General features: G+C 35.5%; 1 protein-coding gene across 50 annotated transcripts in view; it reads left to right on the top strand.

The window, feature by feature from the left end:
• ANK2 (ankyrin 2) overlaps positions 1 to 26,849 on the top strand; it is a 669,482-nt gene that overhangs the window by 425,880 nt on the left and 216,753 nt on the right. The window lies entirely within an intron of this gene.

Genomic DNA, 26,849 nt, shown 5'->3' with positions numbered 1-26,849 from the left:
TGGAGCCATGCGGTGTCACATGTCTGTTCCTCCTGAGTTGGCTTTAGCTGTGAACTGATATTTGGAATAAGCAACGATGTTGTCTTTTTAATTTGAAACTCTGCCCCAAGCTGAACATGTATTTCATTATGGAGTGACTTGTAGCCTCATGGCACTTACATTCAGGGTGTCAAATTCTTTTGCCTGTTTATATATTCATGTATGGTTCATTTTCCATTAGGTCACAGGGCATTTTTTAAGCATATGCTAACATCGACTCCCAGGTGCAGCTTATAAAAGTGTTTTTCTTCCAATATTTGACTAACCTCAGTGGAAAGGCCTTTAAACACTGTCCTGATTATGATAATAATATTTTGTGCAGAGGCTTAAAAGTTGAGCAAATATCTAAGTGACTTTCAGATTTTAGTTATTCATTGTCATGATATGCTCCTTAAAATAGTTACAAAGGTTTATTGTGAATTGGGGGGGGGGGTGCTAAAATCTGTTTCTGAAATCTTTGGATTTTCAAATTTGCTGGAGAATAAAGTTGATCTTTGATCTGCCAGGCCCAGGAATTTGACCTTATTGCAAGTTATTTATTTCAGAGCGAAACCATGAGACTAAGATGTGTAGGATTTCTGAGTAAAAGAAACAGAGGGGTTGGACTCATATTTAGTTTGTGTACCTGATATTTTCAGGGGTGAGAATAACAAGTAGGTGAGGGGTCTGAGGTGCTCTTTGGCTTTTACTCTGATCTGGATGAATTTCATAATTTCCTAGCCTTGAGTCTGTCAGACCACAGTGAAACTGAAACAGAAACTAAGAACTTACCAATACAAACAACCTGCAGAGGCAGTGTGTGCAATTAGCAGAAGTGAAAAGAAAGTCTGTCAGCACTGTAGTGAAAAAGAGGACAGTGTTTCTGGAATGGGGATGGAAGTCACCAGGCAAGAGAATTAACTTGAAAGGCGGGGAGCTTGGCAATCCCGTGGGGGAGGGGAGAACACCTGCCTGAACAACCACACAGCTGAAGTTTCTCCTTCTGGGTTACGGCTTAAATTATCCGCATCCACCGTGAGAGTCACTCCAGATTTCTGATCGGCCACTTCTAGTGCAATTTCTGAACTGAGGTGTCAGAAAAGGTAAACTTTTTTTGGTAACTCTTTAGTAACTCTACGTGCTTGCTTTGTTGCAATATGTAAATATATTCCCTGAGAAGTAACCATCTTGTTTAAAAGGTAATTTCTATGAATATTTTTTATTAACTTAGAATGTAGACCATTCTTGCAAATGTTAGTTAATAATTCCTTCAATATTTTTGTTACCTAAGTGTATTCCATTTTTCACCTTTTAAACATCATTAAGAAAAATGTAATGCATTAAAATAAGTTAAAGGTGCTTTAAAAATTAAATATAGGTAAACACGAGCACGTGTCAACATGGTTTTGAGGTCCAAGGGCTGGAATGAGAAATTCACTCAAAACTTCAGAGTTCAGAAGACAATGAAAAATGTTTTAAGAGGAAGACATAATCACCAGCAAGAAAGATCATCCCCTGGTTGAAATCCTTCTATTCCTATTAATATAGATAGGTTCTGAAAAATGGGAGTTGACTTTAAAAATATATTACAATCTGATTTCTCTGAATTAAATAACATTCTTATAACCTGCTGATTATTGAATAAACTCTTCTGTCAGAGATTTTATAGATGGGAGCATATAATGATTGCTGTGACTTAGAAAGTTACAGTAGAGGTTGAAATCCACCTGTTGTCCACCTTCGGAAGTGATGTTCTGCTCAGAATTTCTCCACTTTGGCTGTGGGACCAAAAACCAAAAAATAATTAATTTCTAATACCAAGGGTGACTTAAACTAAATATGTGGTTGTATCTTGCTGAAGTTTTCTGAACTTAAGAATTGTGTCATCTTTTCTTTCATGTTAAGTGGGCACTACAAGACTGATGTCACTCTCTGAATCGTGTAGATAAATGTGTTCCTTAGTCACTTTCCATCATTCATGTTTGTCACAATTAATGATGAACAGTTGTTAAGAACTTTAGAACTGATTGACTTATATTTTTATTTTGTTCTTTTTTGGGGGAGCAAGACAGAAACAGTGGTACTGGGCACTTTTTTCTTGGAAATAAACTTAGAAATGTTTTATATAATTTATTGTATTATTAGGCCAGAAGTTTCACATAAATAAATTTTCCAATTTTTTTTTCATAATCAGAAATCAACTTATGGGGAAAAGTAAAATTTGAGATGCTAAATAAAACAGCTTTTTGTGTAAATTAATACTTCATTTTTTCTGTAAGTTTTATTTAGAATTTTGAATATCCTGGCATTTATTTGTATAGATAGTATAGCAATGAGGAATATATCAGCAATTGTGTTGGAAGTAAGTAACCAAAAATAATTTCTCCTTGAACAATGTTATTGTATGTCCATATTTGCAATTTCACTTATGTATAAGCTTGCAAGTTTTTTATAAAAATGATAAAGGAAATAAGACCAGAATAATTTCCAGATATGTTACATAGCAAAACACAAAAATTATACCAAAAAAAAGAAAGAAAATGAAACTCAATATTATTTTGGCATTATGACTATTTTTTAAGTTTTAAAACAACTTTTTAAAGGTATAGTAAAAGAGATGAACAGCTATTATGCCAAAAATTTTTTAAATTCTATAACTGGACAAATAATATGTTATTTTCATAGTGCATATACTAATTAAGGCTTACATTCCAGAGCAGAATTAGCAAGCATTTTTTTTTTTTTTTTTTTGTAAAGAACTAGCGAGTGAACATTGTAGGCGTTGCTGGCCACCTGGTCTCTGTCACAGCCACTTCTTTCTGCTATTGTAGAACAAAAGTGGCCATGGACAATAGGTAAACAAATCGGGGTCTGGCTGTATTCAAACTTTTACTAAATTTTTCTATTATTATCCCATTGCTAACTTTTCAATTACTAAATATTAATTTAGTTACTCTTTTTCTATTTTGTAAAGATATAAATTAAAATATTAATAAGTTACCATTCCATTAACAAAGATGTAAAATATGGTAATATTTAGTCTTAGAAGATTGCCTTGAGAGTGATGAACTTTCCTGGGTGTGCTGTAAGTTTTTCTAATTATTTGAAAAGCAATTTGGAAATACATTTCAGACTCTAATTACAATTTCTGCTTTTCAATTTTCTAGTGCAGTGAGGACTCTAGTAGCAGGCAGGTATTTTCAGGGAGACAAAAGAGTAGGTAGGTAAAACTTCTGGGCGGATTCCCACCTCCAACAGCAGCTAATGGGCTGGACTGGACTCCAGTCCATTTGTTGTGAGTATTCCCAACACTCTTAAACATTCCTCCTTTCACTCAAATTTTAGGGGCATGAGAGAATTATACTCCTTGAGACCTTATTCCAAATCCACTGAGAAAGTAACTGCCTTCCTAATGAATATATAAAGCTCCTGAGCATATGTTAGGGTTTTCCTCTGAAATGTGGTTGCCTATTACTTTAGACTTTAAAGGACTTGAAGATCTATTATTATCACAGTTAGTTTTTTTTTTTTTTCAGTTTTTCAATTTTTGTGAATTTCAATGTAACTGACACTCAATGTTATATTAGTTTCAGGTGTACAACATAGCAATTCGACTCTGTTATGCTATGCTCCCCACAAGTATACCGACTCTCACCATACATTGACTCTATCTCCTGTGCTATACCTTTTGTTCCCATTACTTATTCATTTCACAACTTGAAGCCTGTATCTTCTACTCTCCTTTACCCATTTTGCTCATCTCCCCACCCCCTTCCCATCTGGCAACCATCACTGTGTTCTCTGTGTTTATAGTTCTGATTCTGTTTTTTTTTGTTTAGTCTTTTGTTCTGTTTTTTTTTTTTTATTTTATTTTTTTTAGATTCTACATGTAAGTGAAATCATACGGTATTTGTCTTTCTCAGTCTAACTTCACTTACCATGTTGTCACAAATGGCAAGACCTCATCCTTTTTTATGGCTGTGTAATATTCCATTATGTATATATATTTCTCACATCTTCTTTATCCATTCATCTCCCAATGGATGCTTGTGTTGCTTTCATATATTGGATATTTTAAATAATGCTGTGATAAACATAGGCGTACCTATAACTTTTTGAATTAGTGTTTTCATTTTCTTTGGTTAAATATACAGTGGTTATCAGTTAACACTTTGACATTTCCTTACAGAGGAAGCATGTGGAGCAGATAGGAATCCAGAACAAAGTTCAGCTGTTTTAAAACTCTTATTCAGAATAAATCCGCATAATGGTTCTAGTTTTTCCTGTTGATCGCAGAAGGGAAAACTGCATCATCTCTCACATTCCTTTTCATTTTCACTTATGCAGATAACTGGTATACATATTCCAAGTTCACCTACAAAAAAAGAAGCTCTTAGAGATGCCTTATAGTCTTTGCCCTTGTTTCCAGCATAGCTGTATCTGGGACATGAGTCAGCAAAGCCATGAGGAATCCAAGTAGGCTCCAGAGATATGGCTTATTGACCATGCTTTGGTAAAATGCAATCTAGAACAACATGAACAAAATCATTTCATGTTCTTCTTGGCTTGTATTTTTATTATGGCATCATTTATAGGTTTGTATGTTGCTCTAAGTGTACTCTCTATTTTTCTTGCACTGAGATCATGTATTTTTAATTGTAGTTTCTTTGCTGTATCACATTACTTTGCTTTGTCCCAAGAACAAAACCACAAATTTGTTGCGTCATCACAAACATTACTTTGGTTACCTGTCCTAGCTGATTTTTGAGCTATTACATTCTTCACTTTTTTATCAGTTATGCTCAGAGATTTTTATTTTCTTGTTTCATTTATTTGAACAATTTTTCCAATTTCCATGAAGAATTTTATCTTGTTTATATCAACCTTTTGTTATTCTGTAAGTTTTCCTATGATTTTTAGACCATGAACAGTGATTTCTGATGTTGTGAAAACATTTTCGTTTTTTCTGCTATACTGAATCAAAAGATGGTTTGTTCATCAGCCAGTATTTATTGAGCTGGGCCTTCTTCTAAATGTTGGCGATGGAATGATGACAACAGTTTGTGGTGGGGAGACAAACTTTAAACATTTGTTGGGGGAGGGGGAGTGTGCTGCCTAGCTGAAGTAAGAACATGCTGGGGGTATTCAAGGGACAGAAAAACAGCATGGCAGAAGCATAGTTGTCAAGGAAGAGGGTAGATGCCAATGGGGTCTGAGAGGCAGGCATAGCCCTACCATGGCAGAGGTTTGGATTACTTTCCTTCTTTTTTTTTAAAGTTTATGTATTTTGAGAGAAAGGGGGAGAGAGAGAGAGAGAGAGAGAGAGAGAGAGAGAGAGAATGAGAATGTATATGTGCGCAAGCCAGGGAGGGGCAAAGAGAGAGAGAATCCCAAATCCCAAGCAGGCTCCTCACTGTCAGCACAGAGCCCTACATGGGGCTTGAACTCATGAATCAGTGAGATCATGACCTGAGCCGAAGTCAATAGTCAGATGCTCAAATGACTGAGCCACCCAAGTGTCCCTGGATTTCTTTCTAAATGCAGTGGGTCTTGGTAAAAGAGTTTGGATTTCATTCAAAATACACTGGAATCCTCTGGGAAATAGTAGGACCTCATTTATGCTTTGAAAGCTCTCCCTCTCTTGCTCTTCCCTTGGTGAAGGAGGGATGGTGAGTGCAGCAAGAGTGAAAAAAAAAGAGGCTAAGTTTGGTGGTCCCAGAGACCCGCGAGGTGCATGATGATGGAGGATCAGATTTAGGATGCTAGCAGGGGAGGCCAGAAGTGATCAGATTATGGATGTGTTTTTGTTTTTATTGAGGGATTGTTTTGGCATTGTAAAAGAAATAAGGGACTTTTGGCTTAAACAACTAGGTACAAGACAATTCTATTTATTAAGATGGAATGGTGTGTGTGTGTTTAAGAAAGAGAGAGAGGTGATTCTTTATCTAATAACCAAGCATGTCTGGACATCAAGACAGTTAAAAATTTTCTTCAGTTTTGAGTTCTAAGTGCATAGAAATTAGAGACTTTAAGTGATATAGTGAGCATAAATGATGTCCAGTGGTCTGTCTATAACTGCTATAAGGAAACTTCCTATAATTTTGATATTAACTCTAAAATGAGCCAAGAGTATAATGAAATCTATTCTGATAAGGCACTTCAAATAATACGAAATGATACGGAGCATGGTTATGTAACTTTTGGATGATTTATTTAAAGGTAAATATTGAAGGAAGATAAGCTCCTCCAGGAGCTTTCAATCTAGTTTGAGAACTAGAACTTATCCACATGCAATCAATTAACCATATAAGGCAATAGGCAATAAAGTGACAATGCGAGTGATAAAATGAGCACCCATAGGAAGCTGAAGAAGGGGAGAGCAGTGCAAGGCTGTGTTTGGGGGATGCCTTATGGACAGCGCTGATGTCCAGCCAGTATGGAGCAGAACAACTGTCCAATTGTTTACACTTTGAAATGCTTCCATACATGCTAATTAAACAGTTGCTTTTATGAGCCCACCAAGCTGCACCTTCTACTGAGGCTGCCTGGAACTGATTTCTAGGATTTCCTAGTCCATTCCATCCCCTAAATAAGTAAACAAAGGAATAGTGCCTGGACCAGCAAGGGGCCTCCAGGACCACTTGCCTCTAGTGCTACTGCCGACATCTACTGTGATTGGTTGGTGCCTAAGCTGTACCAGTTGTTAAATATTTTGACTCTCCCTCTGCTGATGGAGAAGTTGGAACCTGTAGTAAGCCTTGGAAGCAGAGTGCAATCTTGGTTCCTGCTGAGAAGAAAGTACATGCAGTAAGCATTTATTGAGCGACTGCTAAGTGCCAGCCACTGGGTCTACCAAGATGAATAAGACATGCAACCTTGGTTTAAAGAATGTAATCTAAGATGGACAAAGAAGGAGTCCCAGTGTTGCTATGGTGTCGTGAGAAGGCACAGGGTGTTGTGGAACACCTAAGGATGACAACTCAATCAGAGTATTACAGAAAAATCAAATCTTGAAGCAGTATGGGTAGATCACAGAACCAATGTTGGAGTCAGTAGTAACACTGGAATGATAGAGAAGCAGTAGGTAAACCCCCATGGCCATGACACAGCTAGTTTCTATCGGACATGTGTGGAACTCAGGAAATTTGGATAGTAAGCGTGGAATCAAATTATCAAGAGTTTCATAAGCCACGCTTTAGAATTTGGACTCTCTTCCGGGGAAAGATCACTGATTGAAATCTGTTTTAGAAGAATCGATTAGATCGTGGTTTGCATATCAGAAGCTCCGTCCTCTTTGCAGGGCCTAACAGAGTACCTGGCACCCACCTGGTGATTACTATGTATTTGAGAAAAATAGGAATAATGACTAGGAAATCACCCAAGTTAGCCAGTCTAGTTGTGGGTCTTTTCCAGCTGCAGGTGACAGCTGAAAACAGACAAAACCAGAAGCTGTGAAAATGGAAAAGTGATAGAGGCACAAAAGACATTTCTAAAAACATTAAATTAGTGCTGTGAAATAGTAATTGTATGAAACGTATTTACTATATAAAAAATATATTTTCTTGACTTATTAGGCATTCTTTAGGTCAAGTTGTACATAAAATGCAATAGTTTGAAATTCATTGAAAGATTACATTGTGATAAGAGGAATCATTATAAACAGTATTAATATTTCTCTTATATTTTTCATATACTGAGGTTCATCCAAACCAAATTCTTTAATTGAACTGTGTAATAGTTTTTAATAGTCCTTCTTCTGCTATATTTAATAAAATTAGTTCCACTGCGTATATAGTGGCTTTTTCAAGGTCACATGTATGATGGAGCTGAGAATACTCTGTGGAAAGAGCTCTTTTCAACCATATTTTGCTTCCTTCCCACACAGACATCTGTCATACTTCTTATCCACTTTCATTTGCTGTCTTAGATTTAATGCCCTTTTAGTGAGTGAAACTTAAGAAATTTGGGGCATACTAGATCATATTTGACTGTCAGAAATTTCAGTGTTTGACTTTTCAAAGCTTACATTCACATCATATTTGTGTGGGCTTATGTGACTCTAGTAAAACATTCTTGTGCCTTTCTTTAAATTTGCTTATAAGACGTAAAAATACTACAGTGATCATCCAAAGTATAATCATCTCAGTGTTATCTTTGTGCTGACAAATTGTATCTAAAAGCTATGCAAAAGCCAGGTATTTAAACAGTAGAGATTGTGAATTGAAACCATGTTTTTGATTAGTTATAAATATTGCTGCCATATTATTTTAAGTTTTGAGATTTTTTTGGTAGTTTATCTACAACAGTAATTAATGACTTACACAGGGGGCATTGAAGTATATTTTAAAAAAAAAATTTTTAAATGTTTATTTATTTTTGAGATACAGAGAGACAGAGTGTGAATGGGAGAGGGCAGAGAGAGGGAGACAGAATCTGAAGCAGGCTCCAGGCTCTGAGCTGTCAGCACAGAGACTGATGTGGGGCTCAAACCCACAAACTGTGGGATCGTGACCTGAGCCTAAGTCTAACGCTCAACCAACTGAGACACCCAGGTGCCCCTGAAGTATATTCTTATACAGTATGCCTGATACTCTAACAATTTCTATATTCTGGTTAACAGCTCTATTAAATAAACATATCATGTACTTAAAAATTAAATTTCTAAGATCAATAATTTATCTAATAAAGAATTGTCTGTCACTTTACCAAGGCTAAATATGAGAAATCGGTCAGTCCAGGCAGAAATACTGTGTTAAAACTAGAGCTGAAGTCCATTTAGATGTGCCACTTCAGTATCATATCCTCCTAGGTTGTTGACCCGCTGAAGGAAATTGGAAACCATCCACTAAGACCTCTAGTGAAATAGAAGTATGTAAGAAAATTTGTGACTCTTAACTTTTCAGAAATCACTGGTTGTCACAAATAGTTTTCTCCCCCAAATTTACAAAAGGAAAAAAGCAATTTTTAGAAGTAAAAGGGATTCAAAAAATTTCTGCCAATAAGGTGTATGTTTTACAAAATTGTCCACATATCTATAATACATAATTATTATTTTTTTAAAAAATGGCCTATCAGATTCAGCCTATTATCCATTCTTACATCAAACATTGTGACCAAGTAAATGATGGATGATGACATAAGGGATAAGGCGTATTTGAGTCGTGTAATAAATACATAGAATGAAAGGTCTAGTTAATCCTTTATGTCAGCACCTCCCAAAGTGTGTTCTGTGAACCACTCACATCAGAAGAATCATCTGGGGTGTTTTAAAGTGATGTAGATTGCTGAGGCCAACTTCCGACCTCCAGAATTAGAATCTCTGAGATGGGAGCCAAGAATATCTATTTAATAAGATTAAGCATGATCTCTAAGTAACCCTTAAGTGCACTAAAATATGATAACTACTGCTTTCCGTTCTAAGAGGTTGATTTTATTGAAGAGACAGGACTGAATATGTACCATCAGCACAAAAGGACAAAAGAGTATAAAAACCCTTCACATTTTATTAAGATTCTTCTAATCCAGATTCATTCAACTGATTGCCAAATTTGGTGGCAATTGCAGAAGCCAAGACCACACAGGACACATGGGAAAGGAGTCTGCTTTGCTAGCAAACGTTTCACAAACTTGTTCGTATATCTATAATACATAATATTGTTTGGACTCCTGCAGTTCTCATGTACAGCTTTTAGAAGTAAGAAAGTGCCTGCATTGCACTCAATGGAATTTTAAACCTCAGCACTTAGAATACATTTCAGCTCCACTTTCAAAAGCTAATAATTACTGAACGTGTGTATAGCGTCCTTTTATTCGTTGTTTAATCTTGTAAACTCCCATCAGATATCTAGGCACTGAGGTTCTATAAGATATTGTTGTGCAAATGTGTCAAAATTTTTTTAAAAAATCAGAATTTCATTCCACTATTGAGCAGCCAGCATGAACAGCCAGATTGTTCCAAGTGATCTGATTCTCCCTTAGAACTGACGTCTAGTACAATATCCTGGTTGAATTCCACACTGTGCCTAAAAAGTTATGTAGCACATAACAGATGATTAACAAAAATTTTCTGGTCTTGTTAAAATTTCTTAGTATATCAACTAATGTGAAGCGTCAAATATTCATTCCATATATTTTCAACTTTTAAAATTATTTATGTATTTCTATTTTGTTTTAAAATTTTAAAATATTTATTTTTGAACAAGAGAGACAGAGTGTGAGCAGGCGAGGGGCAGAGAGAGGAGGAGACACAGAATCTGAAGCAGGCTCCGAGCTCTGAGCTGTAAGCACTGATCCCGATGTAGGGCTCGAACCCATGAACCGTGAGATCATGACCTAAGCCAAGGTTGGATGCTTAACCAACTGAGCCACCCAGGTGCCCCTATATATGCATTTCTAAAAGAGCTGTGAAATTAAGTATGAAATGAATCTCTTCCAAGAAAGTAAATAATGAATTCCATTGTCTATATGCTCGCTCCTCTTTCCCATTCTCTTTCTCTCTCTTTCTTTCTCTCTCTCTTTTATTATATAATATATAAATACAGATTGAAAATCAATCTTTTCTTTGGTGTTGATTTACATATACTCACTGAATAATTTTTTGAAGAATTAAACAATGATCCAGATGGACATGTTAACTTCCATTCCTGTTTAAACTGCGTGGGTCATACAGTTATAGCTACATGTCAAATGGCCTATCCATGGACATTGTCAGCCAAGTTATCGATACTGGTTTGCTTTCTGGCCCATCTCTAACCTCTTGATCTGGTACTGGGACTAGACCTATTCTACTCGGGATCAAAAGTAGACTGAGATGTGGAAAATAATAGTAGCATTTTTAAAAAGAAAGAAAATAAATAAAAGAAATGTAGACATATATGGATGGATTCCATATTAACTATTAATAATAATAGCTACCATTCATTTAGCTCCTATTCTTCACCAGATTCTGTCATGGTGCTCTACATACCATTGACAGAACATAAATGCCCTTTACTCCTGGCAATAGCTCTGTGAGTCAGGTATTCACATTTCCTTTTGCTGAGTGTGTGCTTCTCAATACATTCTTTTTAAGGATTTCACATACATTACCTTCTTTAATGCACATAACACTATGTGTTTTATAGACCAGTAATTTGAGGTCAGTAATTTGCTCAAGATCAGACATCTCATGGTCAAGTTTTGGAACCAGGATTGAAAAGGAAGTCTACGCTGACTATGTTATGGTTTTTTAAGGAAAGAAAAATGTTAAAAAGGAGACACTAGAGAAATTTAAAAGTGGGTTGAAAGATTTTCAACAATTGGAAAAAATTGCCCCCTTGGAAAACGCCAAGTAACATTGTAACTTATGCTTAATACCAAAATAAATTTCAGAGAATTAAAAGTTAAATGGAGGGGTACCTGGGTGGCTCAGACAGTTAAGTGTCCTACTCTTGCTTTCTGACAGTGCAGAGCCTTCGAATTCTCTCTCTCCCTCTCTCTCTGCCCCCCCCCCTTTAAATAAGTAAATAAAAATCCTTAAAAAAAGAGTTAAATGTAACTTTTTAAAACTAGAAGAAAATGAGGAGAAGTATTTCATTGATTTCAGGGTTGGAAAGCATAAAAGCAATGGAATAAAAAAATCTAAAAGTAAGATATTTTATACTTTTTAATTTATAAAATTAAAAACTTCTAGAGGTCAAAATATATGTTAGAAAGAAAATAACAAACTCAGAAAAGTTTGCAACAAATATGACAAAATCTTAACTTGTCAATATGGAGTTTTCAAAAGTAAAAAGGACATTTAAAACTCCAAAAGGACCAAAAATGTGAACAGACAAGTCAAAGAAGACAAAAACGTAATAGACGATACACGTATAATTAAGTGCCACATTCTTCAAAAAAGGAAAAGATAAATCAAAACCATGATGATACACATATCAGCTGAGCAAAGCAAATTTGAGGGTGCTGTGTGGAGATCAGCTCTTCTACAAACAGATACGACTGTATCTTTTGATTCAGCCTCTCTCGAGGGAAGTTTTGCAGTATTACAATATGTACCAAGAATCCACATCTTTGACAGGATTATTCCACTTTTAGGAATGTAAACAATGGACATAATCACAACAAGGACAAAGACAAAAACTTTTCACCATAACCTCCTTGACAATAATGAAAATCAAAGGTACTAGTTGTACAAATGATTAGGAAAAGCTAAAAAGAACTGTGATCTATCAACTATTGTATGAGAATTAGAATGTCTTTGGAACTTTTTAATGATGTGGCAATACTTAGTTGATAATATTTTAAAAGGAGAAGACAGGGTATTATTTCTTAGCTTTGTAAAAACCTGATCTTTACACACGTATACAGCATATAGGTAGAGAAATTCTAGAAGAAAATACATCAAAATATGCACTGTTAAATTTGAGTAATGGAATTGTGGCTGCTGGCTGATTTTTGAAAATTCACTTTCCAAATGTTGTACTGTGAAAACATATGTTTTTATAATTACCCCCCTACATTGTTTAAGGGAAGGGAGATATAGGAACAACAAAATTGAGCTAAAGAACATAGGAAGTTGTATGGTTTTAGGCAAATACTCTTATGGGATATATATTTATATATTCTTTTGGTTTTATAACAAATTATTATTTTATTTAATATCCTACTGTTATTTAGCATTTCAGTTCATTTGCAGGAACAGACTTTTTATGGGAACATTTTTACTACTTAATTTTTACTGGGAAAATAAGATTTACTATTAAGCTTTCTTCTAGGTGTAATCAACATTTAAACAGCAGGTGTGATGATTAATTAAGAACAGCTGAGAGAGGTTTCATCCCTCTTGGAAGCAGTCCAGGTTTAAATCCCACTCAGGGAAATATGTCAGTATGAGCTAGTAAAAGTCTGCATGCTGCTTTAAAAACAGAGGAACAAATGTCTTTGAAGCTTACCATGCTGTGGAGCTTGAAAAAACTTGTCCTTTGTATGGTAATAGTGATCACTGAGAGATGTTGCTTTAGATCGCCAAATATGGTTTGCAGTCATATTTTGAAATAGTATAGCTGTGTCTTTAAAAGTCACAACTCTTGCGGGAGCGCCTGAGTGGCTCAGTGGGTTAAAGCTCGGACTCTTGATTTCAGCTCAGGTCACTATCTCACGGTTGTGGAACCCCATGTCCGACTCCACGCTGGGCATCTAGCCTGCTTGGGATTCTCTCTCTCTGCCCCTCCCCTGCTTGTATGTGCACGTCTTTCTCTCTCTCTCTCTCTCAAAAAAAAAAAAAAAAAAAAAAAGTCACAACTCTTGGGTTAGCAGTGTTAAAGAAAAATCTCAGTATTCCAGAGGTGTGAGTGCCTTATGGTTAAACTTTGGGCCCTGCCTCTAGCTCAAGAAAGGGAACTGAGCATCAAGAGAGATCAGAACGTGATCTTTGGGCCAGGAATAAGGCCGCAGTAACTTTTCTCCGGAACAGAAAGCAGCAGATACTCCTGGTAAGTCAGTCAACAGTAAACAGTGAAAACTATTTGGTGGTTATGATTATGACCTCTGGATTGAGACTGGAGACCAGTCTTTGCTCTGGCATTTATTACGGAAAGTCCGCGGACAAGTGGCTTCACCTCACTAAGCCTCAATTTCCTGACTTGGGTGCTTTATCAGGATTAAGTGGGAATATAAATGTGTTTGGCATACTGTACAAGGAACCGTTAATATTACAGTGGAAAGTGTAAGAAAAACAAAAAGTACAAAAAACTCCCTTTAAGGAGTTTGCAGTCTGGTTGAGTCGCAGAATGTATGCACACAAAAGCAAACTGTATGTTGAAGAGTCCCACAAGTGGGTGGACAATTTAGAGGAAGCAATTCTGGGTGGTATGTAGAATCTTCACGTGGTGTGTGTCAGTCCGTATTCTGTAGGATGATATTTATACATTTTAAGAAAGGAATCACTAAAATTACATTAATACAGATAAATCATGTAAAAATGATGAATTGACTTGCTCACTCACAATGCTTTTTGATAACTGTATTAAAACAAAATACAGTGAAAAAAATGTAGTAAACCCAATAATAACATGTGTAATCAATTCTCTTGCTCGAAATCATAATCAGAGAGAAAGGCTTTAGGTCAGGCTCAATCTTTGTAATAACCACTTTACATAATAAGTGATAAATTGATAGTTACATTTATGAGAAGACATTATCAGAGGAAACTCAGTTACAAAATGCCCTACAATTTTTATATGTGGGAAAAATAAACCAAATAGAAACGGAGCTTCTCCAGCTATAGAGGACTGTATCCTATAGCGATGCCACAGGATTTAAATGTATACTCAAGTTCTCGTCATGCTTCACATATGTGTTGTGTTCCCATTTCAAATGTTGCTAATCAGGAATGGCCCAATGTAAACATCTTTTTTTTTTAATTATTTATTTTGAGAGAGAGAGAGAGAGAGAGAGAGAGAGAGACAGAGACAGAGAGTGGGGGAGGGGCAGAGAGAGAGTTTGAGAGAGAGAGAGAGAGGGAGAGAGAGAATCCCAAGTAGGCTCTGTGCTGTCGGTGCAGAGCCTGAAGGAGGGCTCAAATTCACAAAACTGTGAGGTCATGACCTGAGCCAAAACCACGAGTCAGATGATTAACTGACGGAGCCACCCAGGTGCCCCAATGTAAACAACTTTTAAATAAAATTCTCAATACCTCTTATTTTCACAAGGTTTGTCCTTGAATTATGGCGACAAAGGTAGCCTGCCACCTGGTTCTTAGTCAAGGACCAGTAATGAGGTATCTATGGTGTTAATATTTATGAAGAGTTCTGACATTTCAACTAAGTTAATTTTGTTAGATGAACAAAAACTTTTTGGCCGTAGTTAACTACTGCTTTGCAAAACAAGTTCTAATGCTATCTTTTTATATGTCCCAAAGTAACCTAATGCTTGTTTAGAAATTTTTTAGTTTCTAAAGTTTAATTTTTGAGCAATTAAAGCTAGAATAACTTCTTTTTATCTTACCTGTTGTCACCTTTGTATAAGCTTTGTGTACATGCTAATGTTCTTCCCAAGGTTTCATTATCGACATAAGTGTCTTTATTGACTAATATGTATATATTTTAGGCATTGAACTAGCCTTGGAAATTCTAAGGATTATGGCATGTTTCCTGCCTTCAAGTAAAATTATAGTTTTCTTCTGAAGATGTGCTATATGACTCTGCACACACACACACACACACACACACACACCGGTTTACTTTTATATGTTATACCACAGGTAGATATTTAAATAAGAATGTAGAGGTGGAATTAAATATGCAGGTTTCCTATGACTAAAGTGAGGTATATTTTATATACATAATAATTCTAAGAGAAAACAGCTTCTCTTCTGTGTATCTTGGTCAGAATAATTGAAACAAGCCAATGATCTTTTTAAAAATTTATTTAGAAAGTTAATTAGTCTTCTGGTAACTACTGGGGATACTGAAAGAAATTGCTGTACATTGTTATGCATTCAGAAATACTGAGTTGTCAGGAATTCTCCTCCTCTTTGGATAATTTATACAATATTAAAAGCTTATATTATTACTTTATATAAAGTTTTTTTTTTTCCCAGAGAAGAATGAAGTTATAGTTTCTTATTTCTAAAAAAACCAGAACACTAATGGTTCCGTGTAGTTAGTATCAGTAAGATACTAGTTCCTTCTATGTTTAATTTCTTTACTAATGTCATTGTTGTTACTATCTGTTAACCTACTCAATCGGAGAATGTTGAGCTCCAGAGCCCATCTAATCAAGTCCATTGCTAAGCATGGTAGTGTTCTCATGACTTCAACTGAAAGACAATAACGATACAAATGGAGGCCGTCCTTACCCATTACTCTTCATTCATTTATCCCTAGGAAGGGTTAGGCATCATGTGGTTTTATTGTGGATATCTGATAGAATTATAAAAGAAACTGCAAAGAAATTTAATCTTGGGTAATGAGTTTTAGATACATTAATATAACAAATATAAATTTTGCTGATCAATATTTGAAACCAAGTTTTAAAATTCAGGAAATCTGCAGAAGTATTTACTTGATTCAGCAAAATTTTCACTAGTTTAATTCCTATTGACCAGTGCTGATTCATGCCCCTATTTGGTCAAGTTTACCTTGTTGAACTTCTTCCTTTGTTTCATTTCCCCAAGTATTTATTGATCTACTCTGTGTTGGGCACTGTGCTGGGCAGTGGAGACACAAAGATGACTAAGTTGTGGATTCCCTCTACTGTAGAGGGCCAATCTAGTTAGGGAAATAGGTAAACAGGTAAACTGTGGGCGCTAGTGAATGATTGAATGCTCAGGGTGTTATGGGATCCCAGAGTACAACTTAAGGGAGAGGGTAGGTTAGGAAGGTTTTTTGTTTGTTTGTTTGCTTTTTAATGTTTATTTATTACTGAGAGAGGGGCGGGGAGGGGCAGAGAGAGAGAGGGAGAAACAGACTCTGAAGCAGGCCCCGGGCTCTCAGTACAGAGCCTGACATGGGGCTCAAACTGGGGAACCGTCAGATCATGACCTGAGCTGAAGTCAGATGCTTAACCAACTGAGCCACCCGGGTGCCCCAGAAAGGTGTCTAAAGAAGCTATCCCAAACTTCTGGGAAATAGACCCACAGGGTCCATTTAATATAAATTCTCATAGGAGGCAGAAAATTAAAAACAGCTAGTAGGGGATTCTTCATTTTTCATTAAACCTGGCTTAGGCCTGATTTTTCTTTTAAAATGGTCTTGGGCATCTGAACTAAAGCTTAGTTCTAGAAGATGAATTAAGCCTGTTTTTGTTTTAGTTATGTTTAAATTAGCAGTTCCATTACTTTTCAAAATTCTATTTAGAGTTGATGCCAATGCTCTTATACCAAAAAATCAAGAATTTGTTTTGAAAGCTGCTTCAGAAGACATGCAGATATTCTTTGAGAGTCAGTAATAAGTAGAGGAGTTTTTATTGACCGATTTCCAACAGAGGGATTTTGTAGTATGAGCTGGAATGTTTAGGGGAAAAAAAAGTGGTGCAAGCTACAAATATTTGATTTGTTCATCTTTTTTCCACTGCCATGTGTTATATACTATAATTAATCAAATCATTGCTTTTTAAAGCCAGTTTTCCATTCTGTGTTTTACATTTCAGTATAAAATTATATAAGCTCTATACCTTGCGTGAATTTAGTAGCTCAAACCATTCTTGACATTTGCAGTTCATAGCACAAGGGTAAATTTAGAAAATTATAGTAGGTCACATCCATTGAGGATAAAGCAATATCTTAATTGTATTCCAGTCTTGTGGGGAAATGTCAGCTGCATGATATCAGTATTCTGAGCCCATGAGAAAGCTCCTGTACAGAATTCTATTTTAGTCTTAGTCTCACTGATATATATGCTGTGTACATACATATATATTGCAATTTCTATTTTATTAGCACTTCCTGGCATTTCATGCAAAATGTTGATGGGTCAATACTATTCACTTGTAGAGGAAATACAAAAGGGCTTCCCTGTTCCTAGGAGTGTTATGGACAGAGAAGTGGTTAAGAGTGAAGCAAAATCCAGTATTTCTACAAAAAAAAAACAAACAGACCATCACCCAGAGGTTATTTCTATGGGCTATTTCTTTAGTACATACTCTCTCTTGGACTCTGTTTAATTTTTTTTATTATTTCTTTATTTTTAAATCATTCATTTATTTAGATTTTATATTTAAATAATTTCTATGCCCAATGTGGAGCTCGAACTCACAACCCACGATCAAGAGTAGCATGTTCTTCTGACTGAGCCAGCCAGGCACCACTCTCCTGGACTATTTAGTCTTGTATTTCTAATACACTACTGTGTAGTGTTAGCACTTTATATTTAATCAGTCTAAAACCAGACTATTGTATTCTCTCCAATTTTAGGGTATTTTGTCCCTAAATTCCTAGATTGATTAGATATGTCACTCATTACCTGCTGAAGCTAGATGCCTCCAAGCTTTCCTTAATTTCTTCTCTTCCATAAACCCTCTAATTCGATTTCCCCAAGTTTTACAGCTTCTTTTCTCTATATGAGAAATTATGTCTTTTTCACATTGCTGACTATCGCAGTAGTATTCCAAGTTGTCTCCCAAGGTCCATTCTTTTTCCCCTGTAACTCATCCTCCATATGTTACTAGAATGACTGTTTTAAAACAACATTCTGATCCTGGCTTTTTTTTTTTTTTGGCCCCCCACGTATAAGGTGACAATCTTCTTATGATGGCATACAAGAACATTCATGGTCTGGGACTGCCAGACTTCTAGAATTTTACTTCTTTCTTGTTTTCAGCATGATCTTTATAATTCACATACACTGAATTACTTAGAGTTTTCTGCATATTATATTCTTTTATGCCACTATGACCTTGCACTTGCTAGTCCTGTGCCTGCTATGTTTCCCACCTGACTTATCTCCAGGAACTTTATCAAATACTATATTGCTATTTCTATTCTATATCTTAATGTGTTTGTGAGCAAACATATTTGTTTGTAGTATGTTTTTTTTTTTTTAAACAAAACAAGCATTTATCTCTTGGACTACTGCCTCGAAATTGATCTCCCTGGATCCACTAATGTCCACTTCTAATTTATGGACCATACTGCAGCTTAAATTGCTCTTTTGAAAGTTTTTGAGGGGATAGATCATGTTTCTTCTACATTCAATCCCTTGCATCTAACACAGCACCTGGCACATGGTAGGTGTTTCAACAATATTTATCCGACTCCTGACTAAATAATTTATCATTAAGGACTGACTAAATTATTTTAATTATTATCAGAATAACTTGTTGTTTCACTAATTTGTTTATACTTTTTTCAAACCAAAGAGATGGTTTTTCTGGTGCGTACACATTTAGGTAGGTACAACTGTAGACGCTCCAGGAATTTTTTTTTTTAATGTTTATTTAGTTTTGAGAAAGAGCATGAGCGGGGCAGGGGCGAGAGAGGAGAGAGAGGGAGACACAGAATCTGAAGCAGGCTTCAGGCTCTGAGCTGTCAGCACAGAGCCCGACACGGGGCTTGAACTCAAGAACCGCGAGATCACCACCTGAGCCAAAGTCGGACGCTTAACCAACTGAGCCACCTAGATGCCTCTCCAGTAATTTAATCAACATCATTTAGTGAGTCTGAGAAGTGATTTTCTTCTTCCTTTTTTGTATTTTTTATTTTTTTTAATGTTTATTTTTGAAAGAGAGAGACAGAGACAGCACGAGCGGGGAAGGGGCAGAGAGAAATGGAGACACAGAATCTGAGGCAGGCTCCAGGCTCTGAGCTGTCAGCACAGAGCCTAATGTGGGGATTGAACTTGAGAATGGTGAGATCATGACCTGAGCTGAAGTTAAGACACTTAACCGACTGAGCCACCCAGGTGCCCCAAAGTGATTTGCTTCTTAAACAGTATACATCTTAAAAATTATTTATTTTTTCCATTTTTTAATGTTTCATATTTTTATTTAAATTCTAGTTGCTAACATATAGTGTAATATTAGTTTCAGTAGTAGAACTTAGTGATTCATCACTTATGTACAAAACTCAGTGCTCATCACAGCAAATGCCCTTCTTAATATCCATCACCTATATAGCCCATTCCCCTCACCTCCCCTCCAGCAATCCTCAAGTTTGTTCTCTTCAGTCGAGTCTCTTTTATGATTTGCCTCCCTCTCTCTCTTTTTTTCTTTCCCTATGTATGAATTTTCTTAAATTCCACACAAGTTAAATCATATGGTATTTGTATTTTTCTGACTTATTTTGCTTGGCATATACACACTAGCTCCATCTATGTCATTGTAAATGGAAAGAGTTCATTCTTTTTGATGGCTGAGTAATATTCCATATATATATATATGGAGATAGTTATATATACATGTACATATCTTTATCTATATATCTATATCTATATACCTATATATATATATAGATATATATAGATATATATCATCTTTATCCATTCATCAGTGGATGGACATTTGGGCTTTTTCTATAATTTTACTATTATTGATAATATTGCTATAAACATCAGTTTGCACGTATTCCTTTGAATCGGTATTTTTGTATTCTTTGAGGTTTTTTAAACATTTATTTATTTTTGAGAGAGAGACAGAGCATGAACAGAGGAAGGCAGAGAGAGAGGGAGACACAGAATCTGAAGTAGGCTCCAGGCTCCAAGCTGTCAGCACAGAGCGCAATATGGTGCTCGAACTCATGAACTGAGAGATCATGACCTGAACCAAAGTTAGATACTTAACTGACTGAGCCACCCAGGCGCCCCCTTTGAGGTTTTTTTAAATTTAACTTTTAAAAGTTTGTTAACATTCTCCTCTGTAGCACTGAACCAGCATCATAGGGGCCAGGACATGGATGTAAAAATGATTTTATGTATTACATTAAGCATTATGCTGACTTATTAGAATTGGAATTTTGCCTTCTAAAGCTCATTGTTTGCACTCAGTGTCCATGTAGATCATTTCAAACATGCAAAAGAGGCTGAAAGCAGTGCATGCCCCTTTGGGACCCACATACTTTAGAGAATGGGGCAAATAAACAACTTCTTAAAAATTATGTGCACATCAGAAGGGTGGGCTCTTGCCATCTTACAGATGACAGTGAACTTAATAGTAGTTTAATGAAAAGGACTAAAGACACACAAATTATTTCTAATAAACAACATAATTATCATGCTGAAATTCATGACATCCAGTAATTAGAAAGATTTTCCAAAAAAAAGAAAAAGAAACCCTAAGGGTGGCACAACCAGAATTCTTGGGTCTATTATTCCTAGAAAATAAATATATTGTCTTGAGACAAGTAATTATATTAGAAAGTAATGACTTCAAATTCCTGTGTTATTCTGAAGTAGATATTAATATTGTGGGACATATGTACTGAAAAAAACGAAAATAAAAAATCTGAATTGGGTAACTGATGCACTTGCTCTTAGTTTTTTTGTTTTTTTTTTTTAAACACTGTAAATGAGTTCAGAATTGCATTTAAACAAGCTGAGTCAGGTTGTCACAGTGTGTGGTTGTTAAGCTGTAATTAAGTGATCTCCCTAGAAAATCCATGTGACCGACACTTACAGATGTACTCCAGGCTGTTGTAAACACAAAGCCCTTCTGTATTTCTACATGCTTCTTAACAGGGCTACACGAAAGTCAACAGTGTAAGGATATATATCATGATAGAAAAACATATGCAAGTTCTTTTAAGATAGTGGTTATATTATAAAATAAACCATTTGTGAAGCTTTCATTGCAAGAATGTACTTTTTTTTTTTTTCAATCCTGAATAAGTCCATGGTAAAGAAGCAGTTTACTTTTTAGTATGTGCCAGCCATGGGGGTGCAGTCCCCTCCTCATCTGTGTTGCCTCACGAAGCTGCTTCTGTTTGAGTGATGTCTCCTTCAGAGCATATGGTCTGAAGATGAAGAATAATCAGACAAATAGGGATAAAAATGCGGTGCCTACCCTCAAAGGGGCAGTAGAAAATTAACACTGTAGGATGCCTGGATAATAAAAATTGATGAAAGATATTTTCACTTGGTTGGGTCTGTTTTTTCATCTCCAGTTTTAAGAGCCTTCAAGGGAGACTAAAACCTAATGCAGGTCCAATAATTCTGATCCTTAAGTATAGCAGTGGGATGAACTCTAACACATCTTCTCTCCTCAAAGGTTCTGTAAAATTTGAACACGCTGATTAGTTAGGGACTGAAAAGAGTTTTGGTGTAGAGAAGATTCTTTAAAGAGGTCAATATTGTTACCAACTTATATCAAGAGCTTTCTTTTTTCTCCTCGCCTCAATGTTATTACAGTTGGTTATTATTCATTTGTAAATCTGACTCTTTTTATGGCCAGTGACGATCCAAAAGGAAATTCCTTTGGGAATTTGTGAACACTACATAAAAACTCGATAAGCTCTTCCGTGTTTGGCCCATGTTCATTTGGGCCGTGTTGAGCTTAATGTTGGCAGAACACTTTTATAGAGATGTCCAGATAGTGGGAAATTAGAAGAGAGATTTGGTCTGGGATATGAGCTATTTAATTTTTTTCATTATTTTACACACAATTAATACCATTTGGGGATCCCTGAGCAATAATAGAGAACTATTTAGGATTCAGCCGTGTATGGATATAGTATGTATTATTAAACTTCTATGGTGGATCTCTAAGTTTTCATTATTTTTATTGTTGGCATGTTAAATGCAGACTTCCATGTTACCTTAGCTATTGAAAATATTAAGGGATATTATGGAGAAACTATAATACTCAGTATAGGATTTGTGGACCATTTTGCTTGCCTTTGCGTCCTCAGCATCTTGAACATAAAAACCTAGGCAGGACTTTTCCAATAGACCAGGTCAAGCAATAGCGTATTAACTCTTGTTCAATAGTTTAATAGCTAAAATAATCATCAAGGTTCTTACCTGACTGAAACAGTAATGTCTTAAATCTGTTCATGTAACTGACACTTCCCAAAGAATGTATTATCCCTTGAAAAAATCTGAAGCATTCAATGTCAGTGCTTTTCAATTTGTTTTTAAGATGACTCTCAAGTTATTTAATCTGACATCAGAACTATAGCTACAGCAAAATGTTTTCCCTATTATTCTGATTTTCTTGTGGAGATTTGTAAATGTTGTGAAAGGAGCCGCAAATATTTCCATCTACAAACTTACCATTTTCTCATTGAAATTCAGAAAAAATTGACATGTTGTATTCAGTGATGGAACTTCTGAGTTCTGTAGGTGTTTCAGAGTCATAGACAGAACATACACCGGAATACAAGTAATCAAAGCCTGTGGATTTTCTGCCTTATGAGAAGTTGCTTAAATTCACCATAACGTTCAATGGGCAAGTGAGAACTATAAGCAGTTAAGAATGTTTCCACCTGTCTTTGTAAAAGTTCCCATTTTAGTGAAAGTTTTGATGTGTTTCATTACAATAAGCATCTTAATTATGAGCCTGGATATAGAAACATTTTCTAAAGCCAAACTAATGTCAGCAAAACACTCACTTTTCAAGTCAGACTTCTACTGTATCATAAAATACTAACTGGGGAATTCATATTCCTCTGCTCAATAATTCTTTTAAAAATAGATGCATATAAAAACTTACAGAAATTTCAAAATCATGTAGGGAATTTGAAGTATAAAATAGTTATCAAGGGTACATCACAAATGTTTTTTCTAGCTTAGAGTTACTGTTTCTACTAGTTTAGGATTTTTGTGTTCTTGTGGTAGTAATTTCAATTCATTAAGGAATGATATCATCATATTATTAATATTTTGGTTCAGTTTTTAGAAAGTGTCACAGAAAAGTAAACTTGTGTACAGAAATTTTTTAAGGTATAAAATTTTTAAGGTATAAAAGGTGAGATCCTTGAACCAGATCTTGTCTTCTTAGATTTGTAGTAAGCATTTTGAAGAGCAGAGGAGTACTATTTGTATGATATGTACAAAGGACCAGAAAAGTAGAATAACCTTAACTAATGCTAAAGGAAGAGTATAATCAATGCATGATGAGAGAGAATCATAAGGTTTTTATAATTGCGAAGTCTCTGTAAATATCAGAACCACTAATAAAGAGCTGCTCTAAAATTTGACTTAGGAAACCTTTGGAGTTAAAGAACAAAATTGTGGGTAGTTAGTACTCTGCATTGCTTTTTCGACTGTGTAATACCTTCAATATATTTTCATTAAAAACCTTGCATAATACGAACAGTCTGAATTAGAAAAATTGTCTCCACTGTGAGAAAAAAGATACTGCTTTTGAATACTAATTTTTTTCATCTAGTTAGTCTTAAGTGCTCTTGTTACCATTGTGGAAGTTAAAAACAACATGCTTATCTCTCAGTGTCACCATCTTTTTAAAGTAAATATTTCATTTAATTATAACATACATAAAAAATGTATAAATTATAGTGTTCATCTTGATATTTGTCACAAAGCTTACACACCCAGTTAACAACACCCAGAGCTGAAAAGTAGAATTAGGACATTACCAGCAACTAGATGCGTTTTTTCTGCCTCCTTCTAGAACCTACTATTTGGACTCCTAACAATATAGATTAGTTTTTTCTGGTTTTTGAACTGTAATAAATGGAATCATAAAGGTGCTCTTTTTTAAGTCTGACTTACCTTGCTTGGCATTGTTTTTGTGAGATCTGTTGATCTGTTATCTGTGGATAATGTTTATATTCATTCCTATTCCTGTATAATATTGCAGCTTTACTCTCCTTTAAACTGTAAGAATTGTACAAGGGGTTTATGAATCTTCACATAGTATTGTAAAACAATCTTAATGTTCTGAAAGGGATGGAATTGGTATGTTATATGTTATAGTTGGTTCTTTTTTTTTTAGTTCTTATTTTTTATGGGTGATAATCTTGGGGAAAACATCAATGAGTGAAATAATTTACCTGGTGTGCTAGTGAAAATCAACATCAAAATGCAATACTAAGGGAAAAAATCCCTTATCTTTATATAAAGTAATTTCAAACAACCGCATGTAACAATAAGATATATGCTTAAAGGATTCAGGTGGAATTTATCTATTTAGTTAAACTTAGTTATTGTTCTGATCCCAATTCTCCATTTTACATGATAGTAATCATCTTAAATAGTATTTTAAAAACAAAAATATGAACACCTAAGTCTCAGCCAATTTTCTTAGCACATAGGTTGCTGGAATAAGAACAAGTTTTGGCGAAGTTGCATTAACTGTCTTTGAATGTTACGTCACCTGTTAGTGTTTTGTACTAAGTAGCAGTCTAAAGATTTGTTGAAATGACACTAAAGAAATGGAGGTTAATCTGCATGCTTGAGCTTAAGTGTACAAATTTATGGTTTATAGCAGATTTCGTTGTTAGTGGCAGCCAACTAGAAATTCTCAGGTGAGATTTTGTGGCGTAAAGTGTTTTACCTGTCCTATGTGTGTTCTAACTGCAGAAGGACCACTTGTGAAATTATCTCTAAAAAAATTCTAGTACATCTAGTGTGCGGTTCTCAATTGCCCCCGATTTTTGGCTTATAACAAGATAGTGATAACAATTCGAGTTACTAAAAGACCTAATACTTAAACAATCCAGCAATCCTTATACAAAAGTATGGCCATTTAAGGAAAAACATTACTGTATCACAAAGGGGTGCTTTGTCAAATCTTTGTAGTTGGAAACAGACCGCACCCACCCCATTCTGGTTTCCTTTTTGTCCTTTTGCACCCGCACACATCAGGGTATTTTCAAATACTCTGGTCTTCTGGCAACAGCCTTTATATTCAAAGAAGATCATGAAGATGCATCTATACTTAGATTTGCTCACTGTGTCCTCAGTGTGCCTGTCATAAGGCTAAGCACCTTCAACTCATCTTATTTAATCCCCCCAGAAACTACAAAGTACATTTATTTTTTTCATAAGGAAACTGAGATACACAAAGATGTGAGATCATACAACTCGTGATTTGCTAGACATGGATTTACCTTATCCAGCATTCCTAGGAAAAGACCTAAGGAATGGTAGAAATGTCCTCCATTTCATGATATTCATATTAAGATTCCTCCTAAGTTATTTTAATAAATTTCATTTATTTTGCATTGCTATAAAAATGTGGATCTCAGCTAGACTGATAAACCACCCTGCTTTTATAAAGGAATAACTGCGTCCTAAGAAAATAAGCAAATTATTAAAATTCCACGGGGAACATGTGCTTTCCTTCAGGTTAATCAGCAAATATTTGTGGAGGCTGATAAAGGCTGCTGGCCGACTCACACTATTCAACCCGTGCTTCTCAAACTTGAATAATGTAGTCTACTCTTTCAAAGTATAAAAACAAGTTCATGACTTCCCGTGTTGTTATATTTATTATAGTGTTAATTTTTTTTTAAGTTTCTTTATTTACTTAGAAAGAGAGAGAGATAGAGAGAGTGAGTGGGGGAGGGACAGAGAGAGAGGGAGAGAGAATCCCAAGCAGGCTCCACACCGTCAGCACACGGAGCCCGATGCGGGACTTGAACTCACCAACTTTGAGATCATGACCTGAGCTGAAATCAAGAGTCAGGTGCTTAACTGACTTAGCCACCCAGGCTCAGTTTTGTAAAAACAAAACTACACAAAGCTCCTTAAATCATAACCCACTGCTAAAAAGAAAGTTTACAAAGTAAGCATAAACAAAACTACAAAACAAGCATTACTCGAATGCTTGACTCCAATTGAGTAGAATGTATAGCACTGACTAAAACTAACAGATACAGGGTTTAAGAGTAAAAAGATTTAACCCCAGATTTCTATAATTTAATAGGCTTCTGAATTTGACTTGAATGAAAATAACAAAGAATTGTTTTTGTAAGCATGTTGTACAAGCCATTATTAACACGTTTAAGGTTTTGTTTTTCACTTCACAGTAATAAAACTTAAAGCTATCAGAGAAATTTGCTAATGTCAATTTTAACGGCATGCCATTTGATAATCGTTTAAAGCTCTCCGTATTTACTCAGAGAGGAAATTAATATTTCCATGGAGGTTTGTACGTACATAATCCAGTAAACGCAAACATTGGGCACTGAAAAACGTTTCCCCATGGACTTTCTGTTACACTCACTGCCAATGGTTGATGCAAGTTGAACCATGCAAAGATAGCATCTGAGCCGTACGTTTATTTGCAACTTTAATGTGGCTGCTGACTGCTGTTTTTTTGGTTTATCATGTGTACCATCCTGCCATGTACAGTGATCAGATTCTCTGATCATTCTCTGCACCACAGCAAAACTTTCTGCATATCATGCATCTATATGGCATATCTACTTCACTTGTTACGCAGTGAACTGTAAA

The sequence above is a fragment of the Panthera pardus genome, unplaced genomic scaffold, assembly GCF_024362965.1.
Source record: "Panthera pardus isolate Hobbes unplaced genomic scaffold, ASM2436296v1 HiC_scaffold_13, whole genome shotgun sequence".
Lineage (NCBI taxonomy): Eukaryota > Metazoa > Chordata > Mammalia > Carnivora > Felidae > Panthera > Panthera pardus.
The sequence above is the reverse complement of the archived record's forward strand: the minus strand, read 5'-3'. Positions and strand labels throughout refer to the sequence as shown.